Below are 12639 nucleotides of genomic sequence, written 5' to 3' on the forward strand. Positions count from 1 at the left end.
TATATAGGTATCCGCCTTACATTATATACCGCTACTCACACTATATACTGCCCCACACTAATAATATAGCCTGTATATAGGTATCCGCCTTACATTATATACCGCTACTCACACTATATACTGCCCCACACTAATAATATAGCCTGTATATAGGTACCCGCCTTACATTATATACCGCTACTCACACTATATACTGCCCCACACTAATAATATAGCCTGTATATAGGTACCCGCCTTACATTATATACCTCTACTCACACTATATACTGCCCCACACTAATAATATAGCCTGTATATAGGTACCCGCCTTACTTTATATACCTCTACTCACACTATATACTGCCCCACACTAATAATATAGCCTGTATATAGGTACCCGCCTTACTTTATATACCTCTACTGACACTATATACTGCCCCACACTAATAATATAGCCTGTATATAGGTACCCGCCTTACTTTATATACCTCTACTCACTCTATATACTGCCCCTCACTAATAATATAGCCTGTATATAGGTACCCGCCTTACATTATATACCGCTACTCACACTATATACTGCCCCTCACTAATAATATAGCCTGTATATAGGTACCCGCCTTACATTATATACCGCTACTCACACTATATACTGCCCCACACTAATAATATAGCCTGTATATAGGTACCCGCCTTACTTTATATACCTCTACTCACTCTATATACTGCCCCTCACTAATAATATAGCCTGTATATAGGTACCCGCCTTACATTATATACCTATACTGACACTATATACTGCCCCACACTAATAATATAGCCTGTATATAGGTACCCGCCTTACATTATATACCGCTACTCACACTATATACTGCCCCACACTAATAATATAGCCTGTATATAGGTACCCGCCTTACATTATATACCTCTACTCACACTATATACTGCCCCACACTAATAATATAGCCTGTATATAGGTACCCCGCCTTACATTATATACCGCTACTCACACTATATACTGCCCCACACTAATAATATAGCCTGTATATAGGTACCCGCCTTACTTTATATACCTCTACTGACACTATATACTGCCCCACACTAATAATATAGCCTGTATATAGGTACCCGCCTTACATTATATACCGCTACTCACACTATATACTGCCCCACACTAATAATATAGCCTGTATATAGGTACCCGCCTTACTTTACCCACTACTCAATTTATGTACAGTATTTTTCGCTTCTCCACCCCGGTTGTCGCCGCAGCTCTGACAATATTCAGTTACAGTCGACAACAATCGCTCATTTCATCCTCTCGCTGCTCGACTGAGCACTGGCCCTGGCGTCACATCTGAAGACCAAGAACCGTATCCGCAAGAAAACCCATGCGTTGTACGTCTAGTCTTTGTGGCTCCCATATTGAGAGGCTGCAGTCAGACAGCACTGATGGTAGGGCCTTGTTCACATGGCACAATATATTTATACACACGTACCCACTGAGCACACCGGACACGTACCCACTGAGCACACTGGACACGTACCCACTGCGCCAGTTGTTCTCACACAATGTGGCAGCGGCTCCAAAGTTACGGCGCCCATTGTGAGGTTTGAGAGCTTTACATTATTATATATGAACACAAAGAGACCGCCAACGTCGGATTAACCGCACACAGCGCAAAGTGGCTGACAACAGAGGAGAATGCACTTCAGTAACCCTCACCTGACCTAAGGAGCGGATCACACACAGCAACAGTGGAGAGAGAATGACTGGCCCTTTAAGAGACTGTATAACTATTGTAATACAATGGAGGAAGATTCCCAGGTAAGTACGAGCAATGAACCCCCTCCCCATCCGCGATCCCCCTCCCCACCTTCATCCACCATCATCTTCTATCCACTCACTCGCCCCCCCCCCATCATCCGTGACGGCCCCATCTAGATGAAGTGCAGACATCAAAGCATTTTCCGTTTGGCGGCCAATCTCTCGGATTCGGTTAATTACAATCTGCGCCATTAATATCTTATAATCTCCTCAGAGGAGCCTGAGGGGCCCCCAAACACATCCCAGAGGTGAGAGGGTTCTGCATGGGTGTAAGGCGGGGGCTGATGCTTCTCCGAACCTCTGGATCCACTTCAGGCTTTCACTCAAAAAACTGCAGATGTCCCAGTAAGATGTAGTGTGTGAACACGGCCTTACACCCACACAGTGCTGCAGTCTATAGACAGCCCCCCCTCAGGTCTGACCCCGGTGCGGAGGGCTCTGGGACTTTTGGACTTTGATGTTACATGTAGAAATCTGGGACTGGTGGCTCATTGTCCCCTGAAACTGACACCCTGACAACCGATAGTCTCATCATAACCGACACAGAGCACAGTCTGACCGTATACTCTGTATACCCCCCGTCCTATAGTCAGTAGTATATCAGCCTGGACTGACCATATACTCTGTATACCCCCGTCCTATAGTCAGTAGTATATCAGCCTGGACTGACCATATACTCTGTATACCCCCCTCCTATAGTCAGTAGTATATCAGCCTGGGCTGACCATATACTCTGTATACCCCCGTCCTATAGTCAGTAGTATATCAGCCTGGACTGATCGTATACTCTGTATACCCCCGTCCTATAGTCAGTAGTATATCAGCCTGGACTGACCGTATACTCTGTATACCCCCGTCCTATAGTCAGTAGTATATCAGCCTGGACTGACCGTATACTCTGTATACCCCCGTCCTATAATCAGTAGTATATCAGCCTGGACTGACCATATACTCTGTATACCCCCCTCCTATAGTCAGTAGTATATCAGCCTGGACTGACCGTATACTCTGTATACCCCCGTCCTATAGTCAGTAGTATATCAGCCTGGACTGACCGTATACTCTGTATACCCCCCTCCTATAATCAGTAGTATATCAGCCTGGACTGACCATATACTCTGTATACCCCCCTCCTATAGTCAGTAGTATATCAGCCTGGACTGACCGTATACTCTGTATACCCCCGTCCTATAATCAGTAGTATATCAGCCTGGACTGATCGTATACTCTGTATACCCCCCTCCTATAGTCAGTAGTATATCAGCCTGGACTGACCATATACTCTGTATACCCCCCTCCTATAGTCAGTAGTATATCAGCCTGGACTGACCATATACTCTGTATACCCCCCGTCCTATAGTCAGTAGTATATCAGCCTGGACTGACCGTATACTCTGTATACCCCCCTCCTATAATCAGTAGTATATCAGCCTGGACTGACCGTATACTCTGTATACCCCCGTCCTATAGTCAGTAGTATATCAGCCTGGACTGACCATATACTCTGTATACCCCCCTCCTATAATCAGTAGTATATCAGCCTGGACTGACCGTATACTCTGTATACCCCCGTCCTATAGTCAGTAGTATATCAGCCTGGACTGACCGTATACTCTGTATACCCCCGTCCTATAGTCAGTAGTATATCAGCCTGGACTGACCGTATACTCTGTATACCCCCCTCCTATAATCAGTAGTATATCAGCCTGGACTGACCGTATACTCTGTATACCCCCGTCCTATAGTCAGTAGTATATCAGCCTGGACTGACCGTATACTCTGTATACCCCCGTCCTATAGTCAGTAGTATATCAGCCTGGACTGACCATATACTCTGTATACCCCGTCCTATAGTCAGTAGTATATCAGCCTGGACTGACCGTACACTCTGTATACCCCGTCCTATAGTCAGTAGTATATCAGCCTGGACTGACCGTATACTCTGTATACCCCCCTCCTATAGTCAGTAGTATATCAGCCTGTACTGACCGTATACTCTGTATACCCCCCTCCTATAGTCAGTAGTATATCAGCCTGGACTGACCGTATACTCTGTATACCCCCGTCCTATAGTCAGTAGTATATCAGCCTGGACTGACCATATACTCTGTATACCCCCGTCCTATAGTCAGTAGTATATCAGCCTGGACTGACCGTATACTCTGTATACCCCCGTCCTATAGTCAGTAGTATATCAGCCTGGACTGACCGTATACTCTGTATACCCCCGTCCTATAGTCAGTAGTATATCAGCCTGGACTGACCGTATACTCTGTATACCCCCGTCCTATAGTCAGTAGTATATCAGCCTGGACTGACCGTATACTCTGTATACCCCCCTCCTATAGTCAGTAGTATATCAGCCTGGACTGACCGTATACTCTGTATACCCCCCTCCTATAGTCAGTAGTATATCAGCCTGGACTGACCGTATACTCTGTATACCCCCGTCCTATAATCAGTAGTATATCAGCCTGGACTGACCATATACTCTGTATACCCCCCTCCTATAGTCAGTAGTATATCAGCCTGGACTGACCGTATACTCTGTATACCCCCGTCCTATAGTCAGTAGTATATCAGCCTGGACTGACCGTATACTCTGTATACCCCCCTCCTATAATCAGTAGTATATCAGCCTGGACTGACCGTATACTCTGTATACCCCCGTCCTATAGTCAGTAGTATATCAGCCTGGACTGACCGTATACTCTGTATACCCCCCTCCTATAGTCAGTAGTATATCAGCCTGGACTGACCATATACTCTGTATACCCCCCTCCTATAGTCAGTAGTATATCAGCCTGGACTGACCGTATACTCTGTATACCCCCGTCCTATAGTCAGTAGTATATCAGCCTGGACTGATCGTATACTCTGTATACCCCCGTCCTATAGTCAGTAGTATATCAGCCTGGACTGATCGTATACTCTGTATACCCCCGTCCTATAGTCAGTAGTATATCAGCCTGGACTGATCGTATACTCTGTATACCCCCGTCCTATAGTCAGTAGTATATCAGCCTGGACTGACCGTATACTCTGTATACCCCCCTCCTATAATCAGTAGTATATCAGCCTGGACTGACCGTATACTCTGTATACCCCCCTCCTATAATCAGTAGTATATCAGCCTGGACTGACCATATACTCTGTATACCCCCCTCCTATAGTCAGTAGTATATCAGCCTGGACTGACCATATACTCTGTATACCCCCCTCCTATAGTCAGTAGTATATCAGCCTGGACTGATCGTATACTCTGTATACCCCCGTCCTATAGTCAGTAGTATATCAGCCTGGACTGACCGTATACTCTGTATACCCCCCTCCTATAATCAGTAGTATATCAGCCTGGACTGACCATATACTCTGTATACCCCCCTCCTATAGTCAGTAGTATATCAGCCTGGACTGACCGTATACTCTGTATACCCCCGTCCTATAGTCAGTAGTATATCAGCCTGGACTGACCGTATACTCTGTATACCCCCCTCCTATAGTCAGTAGTATATCAGCCTGGACTGACCGTATACTCTGTATACCCCCCTCCTATAGTCAGTAGTATATCAGCCTGGACTGACCATATACTCTGTATACCCCCGTCCTATAGTCAGTAGTATATCAGCCTGGACTGACCATATACTCTGTATACCCCCGTCCTATAGTCAGTAGTATATCAGCCTGGACTGACCGTATACTCTGTATACCCCCCGTCCTATAGTCAGTAGTATATCAGCCTGGACTGACCGTATACTCTGTATACCCCCCTCCTATAGTCAGTAGTATATCAGCCTGGGCTGACCATATACTCTGTATACCCCCGTCCTATAGTCAGTAGTATATCAGCCTGGACTGACCATATACTCTGTATACCCCCGTCCTATAGTCAGTAGTATATCAGCCTGGACTGACCGTATACTCTGTATACCCCCCTCCTATAGTCAGTAGTATATCAGCCTGGACTGACCGTATACTCTGTATACCCCCCTCCTATAGTCAGTAGTATATCAGCCTGGACTGACCATATACTCTGTATACCCCCGTCCTATAGTCAGTAGTATATCAGCCTGGACTGACCGTATACTCTGTATACCCCCGTCCTATAGTCAGTAGTATATCAGCCTGGACTGACCATATACTCTGTATACCCCCCTCCTATAGTCAGTAGTATATCAGCCTGGACTGACCATATACTCTGTATACCCCCGTCCTATAGTCAGTAGTATATCAGCCTGGACTGACCGTATACTCTGTATACCCCCCGTCCTATAGTCAGTAGTATATCAGCCTGGACTGACCGTATACTCTGTATACCCCCCTCCTATAGTCAGTAGTATATCAGCCTGGACTGACCGTATACTCTGTATACCCCCCGTCCTATAGTCAGTAGTATATCAGCCTGGACTGACCGTATACTCTGTATACCCCCCTCCTATAGTCAGTAGTATATCAGCCTGGACTGACCATATACTCTGTATACCCCCGTCCTATAGTCAGTAGTATATCAGCCTGGACTGACCATATACTCTGTATACCCCCGTCCTATAGTCAGTAGTATATCAGCCTGGACTGACCGTATACTCTGTATACCCCCGTCCTATAGTCAGTAGTATATCAGCCTGGACTGACCGTATACTCTGTATACCCCCGTCCTATAGTCAGTAGTATATCAGCCTGGACTGATCGTATACTCTGTATACCCCCCTCCTATAGTCAGTAGTATATCAGCCTGGACTGATCGTATACTCTGTATACCCCCCGTCCTATAGTCAGTAGTATATCAGCCTGGACTGATCGTATACTCTGTATACCCCCCCTCCTATAGTCAGTAGTATATCAGCCTGGACTGATCGTATACTCTGTATACCCCCGTCCTATAGTCAGTAGTATATCAGCCTGGACTGATCGTATACTCTGTATACCCCCCGTCCTATAGTCAGTAGTATATCAGCCTGGACTGACCGTATACTCTGTATACCCCCGTCTCAGCTGTTCTCCCCTCTCACACTCTCTGCTGTACTCACATGTTCAGGGAGTTCTTGTGTAGAGTCCTGGAGACAGGGGGAGTCCGGGGGTGAAGGCTGAGGCTGCAGGTGGAGGCAGGCAGTGCAGGCAGTGCAGTCAGGTAGAGGCAGGCAGTGCAGTCAGGTAGAGGCAGGCAGTGCAGTCAGGTAGAGGCAGGCAGTGCAGGCAGTGCAGTCAGGTAGAGGCAGGCAGTGCAGTCAGGTAGAGGCAGGCAGTGCAGTCAGGTAGAGGCAGGCAGTGCAGGCAGTGCAGTCAGGTAGAGGCAGGCAGTGCAGTCAGGTAGAGGCAGGCAGTGCAGTCAGGTAGAGGCAGGCAGTGCAGTCAGGTAGAGGCAGGCAGTGCAGTCAGGTAGAGGCAGGCAGTGCAGTCAGGTAGAGGCAGGCAGTGCAGTCAGGTAGAGGCAGGCAGTGCAGTCAGGTAGAGGCAGGCAGTGCAGTCAGGTAGAGGCGGGCAGGCAGTGCTATCATTGAGGCTGCAGGCACACTGACTGGTAGAGTATTTAAAGCTCCTGCACTGACTCCTGGGGGCCGCACTGTTAATGATTGCTGGCGCCGCCCACTGGAGGGGGGAGGAACCTGTAGATACAAATGTGTTACTGTCTGTCCCTGCTCCACTCACCCCCCAAAATGCAACTCCCCGCAGCGGCCACACAGGGACAATGTAGACCATATACATACATATAGGTGATACAGAGGATCCTGTGCACTGTATACAGTATATACATATAGGTGATACAGAGGATCCTGTGCACTGTATACAGTATATACATATAGGTGATACAGAGGATCCTGTGCACTGTATACAGTATATACATATAGGTGATACAGAGGATCCTGTGCACTGTATGCAGTATATACATATAGGTGATACAGAGGATCCTGTGCACTGTATACAGTATATACATATAGGTGATACAGAGGATCCTGTGCACTGTATACAGTATATACATATAGGTGATACAGAGGATCCTGTGCACTGTATACAGTATATACATATAGGTGATACAGAGGATCCTGTGCACTGTATGCAGTATATACATATAGGTGATACAGAGGATCCTGTGCACTGTATACAGTATATACATATAGGTGATACAGAGGATCCTGTGCACTGTATACAGTATATACATATAGGTGATACAGAGGATCCTGTGCACTGTATGCAGTATATACATATAGGTGATACAGAGGATCCTGTGCACTGTATACAGTATATACATATAGGTGATACAGAGGATCCTGTGCACTGTATGCAGTATATACATATAGGTGATACAGAGGATCCTGTGCACTGTATGCAGTATATACATATAGGGGATACAGAGGATCCTGTGCACTGTATACAGTATATACATATAGGTGATACAGAGGATCCAGTGCACTGTATACAGTATATACATATAGGTGATACAGAGGATCCTGTGCACTGTATACAGTATATACATATAGGTGATACAGAGGATCCTCTGCACTGTATGCAGTATATACATATAGGTGATACAGAGGATCCTGTGCACTGTATGCAGTATATACATATAGGTGATACAGAGGATCCTGTGCACTGTATACAGTATATACATATAGGGGATACAGAGGATCCTGTGCACTGTATACAGTATATACATATAGGTGATACAGAGGATCCTGTGCACTGTATACAGTATATACATATAGGTGATACAGAGGATTCTGTGCACTGTATACAGTATATACATATAGGTGATACAGAGGATCCAGTGCACTGTATACAGTATATACATATAGGGGATACAGAGGATCCTGTGCACTGTATACAGTATATACATATAGGTGATACAGAGGATCCTGTGCACTGTATACAGTATATACATATAGGTGATACAGAGGATCCTGTGCACTGTATACAGTATATACATATAGGTGATACAGAGGATCCTGTGCACTGTACGCAGTATATACATATAGGGGATACAGAGGATCCTGTGCACTGTATACAGTATATACATATAGGTGATACAGAGGATCCAGTGCACTGTATACAGTATATACATATAGGGGATACAGAGGATCCTGTGCACTGTATACAGTATATACATATAGGTGATACAGAGGATCCTGTGCACTGTATACAGTATATACATATAGGTGATACAGAGGATCCTGTGCACTGTATACAGTATATACATATAGGTGATACAGAGGATCCTGTGCACTGTATACAGTATATACATATAGGGGATACAGAGGATCCTGTGCACTGTATACAGTATATACATATAGGTGATACAGAGGATCCTGTGCACTGTATACAGTATATACATATAGGTGATACAGAGGATCCTGTGCACTGTATACAGTATATACATATAGGTAATACAGAGGATCCTGTGCACTGTATACAGTATATACATATAGGTGATACAGAGGATCCTGTGCACTGTATACAGTATATACATATAGGTAATACAGAGGATCCTGTGCACTGTATGCAGTATATACATATAGGTGATACAGAGGATCCTGTGCACTGTATACAGTATATACATATAGGTGATACAGAGGATCCTGTGCACTGTATACAGTATATACATATAGGTGATACAGAGGATCCTGCGCACTGTATGCAGTATATACATATAGGTGATACAGAGGATCCAGTGCACTGTATACAGTATATACATATAGGTAATACAGAGGATCCTGTGCACTGTATACAGTATATACATATAGGTGATACAGAGGATCCTGTGCACTGTATACAGTATATACATATAGGTGATACAGAGGATCCTGTGCACTGTATACAGTATATACATATAGGTGATACAGAGGATCCTGTGCACTGTATACAGTATATACATATAGGTGATACAGAGGATCCTGTGCACTGTATACAGTATATACATATAGGTGATACAGAGGATCCTGTGCACTGTATACAGTATATACATATCAAATCAAATCAAAAAAGCTTTAATGGCACGTCCGAATAGGTATTTGGCATTGCCAAAGCTAGTAAATTGGGCGGTTGGGGGGGGGGGGAGTTGGATTCGGGTGGGTGAGTGGTGGGGGTGGGGGGTGGTTTGGGTTATAACAGTCCATGGAGTTTCATCTTCCTCTTCGTTGGTGACTGCTATATGGGGAGGGGGGGGGGGGTGGAATATAGGTGATACAAAGGATCCTGCGCACTGTATACAGTATATACATATAGGTTCCTGCACACTATATACCATATATATATTTATATATATATATATATATATATATATATATATATATATATATATAGTATACAGGGGTTATATATATATATTTATATATATACACACACACACACACACACACTGTATAAAAGAAACCATATAGGAACAGTATAATTCCACAGCAGTCCATAGGTGAAGTATAGGAATGGCATTCTGTAGGTGCTTTCCAGGTTTAGTATCGATCCAGAGTAATGCATAGGTGAAGTGTAGGTGCAGTATAGGTCTATAGCTATCTATAGGCGCCATATAAGGGCAGTATAAATCCACAGCAGTCCATAGGTGCAGCATAGGAATAACAGTCTATGGGTGCTGTGCAGGTTTAGTATAGGGCCATAGCAATCTATAAGTACAGTATAGATTTAGTATAGGCCTATAGCAGTGTATATGTGCTGTAGAGATTTAGTATAGGTCCATGGCAGTCTATAGGTGTTGTATAGGTTTATTATTAGTTCATAGCAGTCTATAAGTGCAGGATATTTTTAGTGTAGGTCCATAGCATTTATAGGTACTGTATAGGTTTAGTATAGGTCCATTGCAATTTATACATGCAGAGTTGGTATACTATATACTGTACATACATCCATAGCAGTTCAAGAGAACTGAATAGACTTATTATAGGTTCATATCAGTCTTCATATCAGTACTATATAGATTGAGTATAAGTCCATAGCAGTCTATAGGTGCATTCACACTACGGATACGGTGACTGATACGTTAAAACACGTTCAGAATCAGCGGCGTATAAAGCAGACCCCATTCATTTCTATGGGAGCCGACATACGAGCGCTCCCCATAGAAATGAATGGGCCGCTTTTTTCTCTACGAGCGCTCCCATTGAAGTGAATGGGGAGTGCCGGCGTGTACGGCTCGGAATGAGCAGAACGCCGCACCCCTTTAAATAATTAAATAACAATCATACCGACATCAAAGAAACATAACACAAGGACATATCATCATGTCTCAGCATAGTAATGCCGTACATGTAGTTTTACCAGTGAGTGTGGGTGACGGGCCGGTCCCGGTCAACTGCGCATGCGCGAGATAGCATCTCATGATACTACGCTTCCAAGCCCGTCTCCTCGCGCATGCGCCGATCAAAATCCCTCAATCCTGCGCTTCTTCTATTCCATCACTGCTCACACTATTACTACCATCCTACCCTCACCTAGAGACGCTTCCCTCCACTCCTCAATACGTACCCTAATGGCAATCAGGAGTGTGAACATGTCCCTTACCAGCTTTAAAGAGAAAAGGAATACTGATTATCCCAAAAAGTAGCCGACCTAGTGATAAGAAACAACAATAGTAAAGATGGTGAGGGACACGCATGGTGCTGGGTGTTGGCTCTGGAGATGACCTATAGCTGCCTCATTGGTACCACCTGCTCATCTGTACCAGCAGAGGGCGTAGGCGAGCTGTGGCAGCCACCAGCACAACTGGACTGGGAGTACCCCCCCCCCCCCCCCCAAATAACTCTCAGGCATCCATCTTTACTGGTATCTCTCTGTACACGCAGGACATATCACCAATATAGGCTCTTACTGGATCATCCCATATGACATAGACCCTGGTGACAAGTCATTGATCCACCCCATATGGGGCGTATGCCGCTGGACCACTAGGATGGATTATTCTAACAGGGTTTGGGCCTAACTCTAATGGGCCTGTCCCACCCAGACGAGCCCTGAGCCCAAAGGTGCTTATCTCCGGGATCCTGACCTAGCTGGCCAGGGACCCGAGCATATCCCCAGGCGAAGAAAAGCCGAGCTCCAGCTATGGGTGACCCGCTGAAGATACATTGGCACGGCTTCATATAACCCAAAGACATGTACCGTGCCCCGCAGTATTCCAGGATAATATATACAGGGTCATAAGAGGGGACTGGGCTGTAGGGCAGATGCTTGTTACCCCCCAATCCTATCTGCCCTCCTTAGGAGTATATAGCCCGGGGGCGTCTGATGCTGCCGCCAGTTTACACACCATAAGGAGGATTGTTACAGGGAATGTTCACTTATCTCATTTCTGACACAGAGAGAAGAGTCCACTGCCCCCAGTCCATTGTCTCATCGTCTCCACCCTGATCCCTACATATTGTCTCATTGTCCCCACCCTGATCCCTACACATTGTCTCATCGTCTCCACCCTGATCCCTACATATTGTCTCATTGTCCCCACCCTGATCCCTACACATTGTCTCATCGTCCCCACCCTGATCCCTACATATTGTCTCATCATCCCCACCCTGATCCCTACATATTGTCTCATCATCCCCACCCTGATCCCTACACATTGTCTCATCGTCTCCACCCTGATCCCTACATATTGTCTCATTGTCCCCACCCTGATCCCTACACATTGTCTCATTGTCCCCACCCTGATCCCTACATATTGTCTCATCGTCTCCACCCTGATCCCTACATATTGTCTCATCGTCTCCACCCTGATCCCTACATATTGTCTCATCATCCCCACCCTGATCCCTACGCATTGTCTCATTGCCCCCACCCTGATCCCTACACATTCTCATCTTCCCCACCCTGATCCCTACACATTGTCTCATCAT

General features: G+C 45.4%; 1 protein-coding gene across 14 annotated transcripts in view; it reads right to left on the bottom strand.

Moving 5' to 3' along the window:
- Positions 1-7221, bottom strand: part of LOC142218330 (sodium-coupled neutral amino acid transporter 3-like) — a 64508-nt gene extending 57287 nt beyond the window's left edge. For all 14 annotated transcript variants that reach the window (XM_075286972.1, XM_075286978.1, XM_075286975.1 and 11 more), the window contains exon 1: positions 6835-7221. The gene's annotated coding sequence lies outside the window, so the exon portion shown is untranslated. The remainder of the gene's footprint in view (positions 1-6834) is intronic.
- Between the last annotated feature and the right edge of the window lie 5418 nt (positions 7222-12639).

This window comes from Leptodactylus fuscus, chromosome 9 (assembly GCF_031893055.1).
Source record: "Leptodactylus fuscus isolate aLepFus1 chromosome 9, aLepFus1.hap2, whole genome shotgun sequence".
NCBI classification, from domain to species: Eukaryota; Metazoa; Chordata; class Amphibia; order Anura; family Leptodactylidae; genus Leptodactylus; species Leptodactylus fuscus.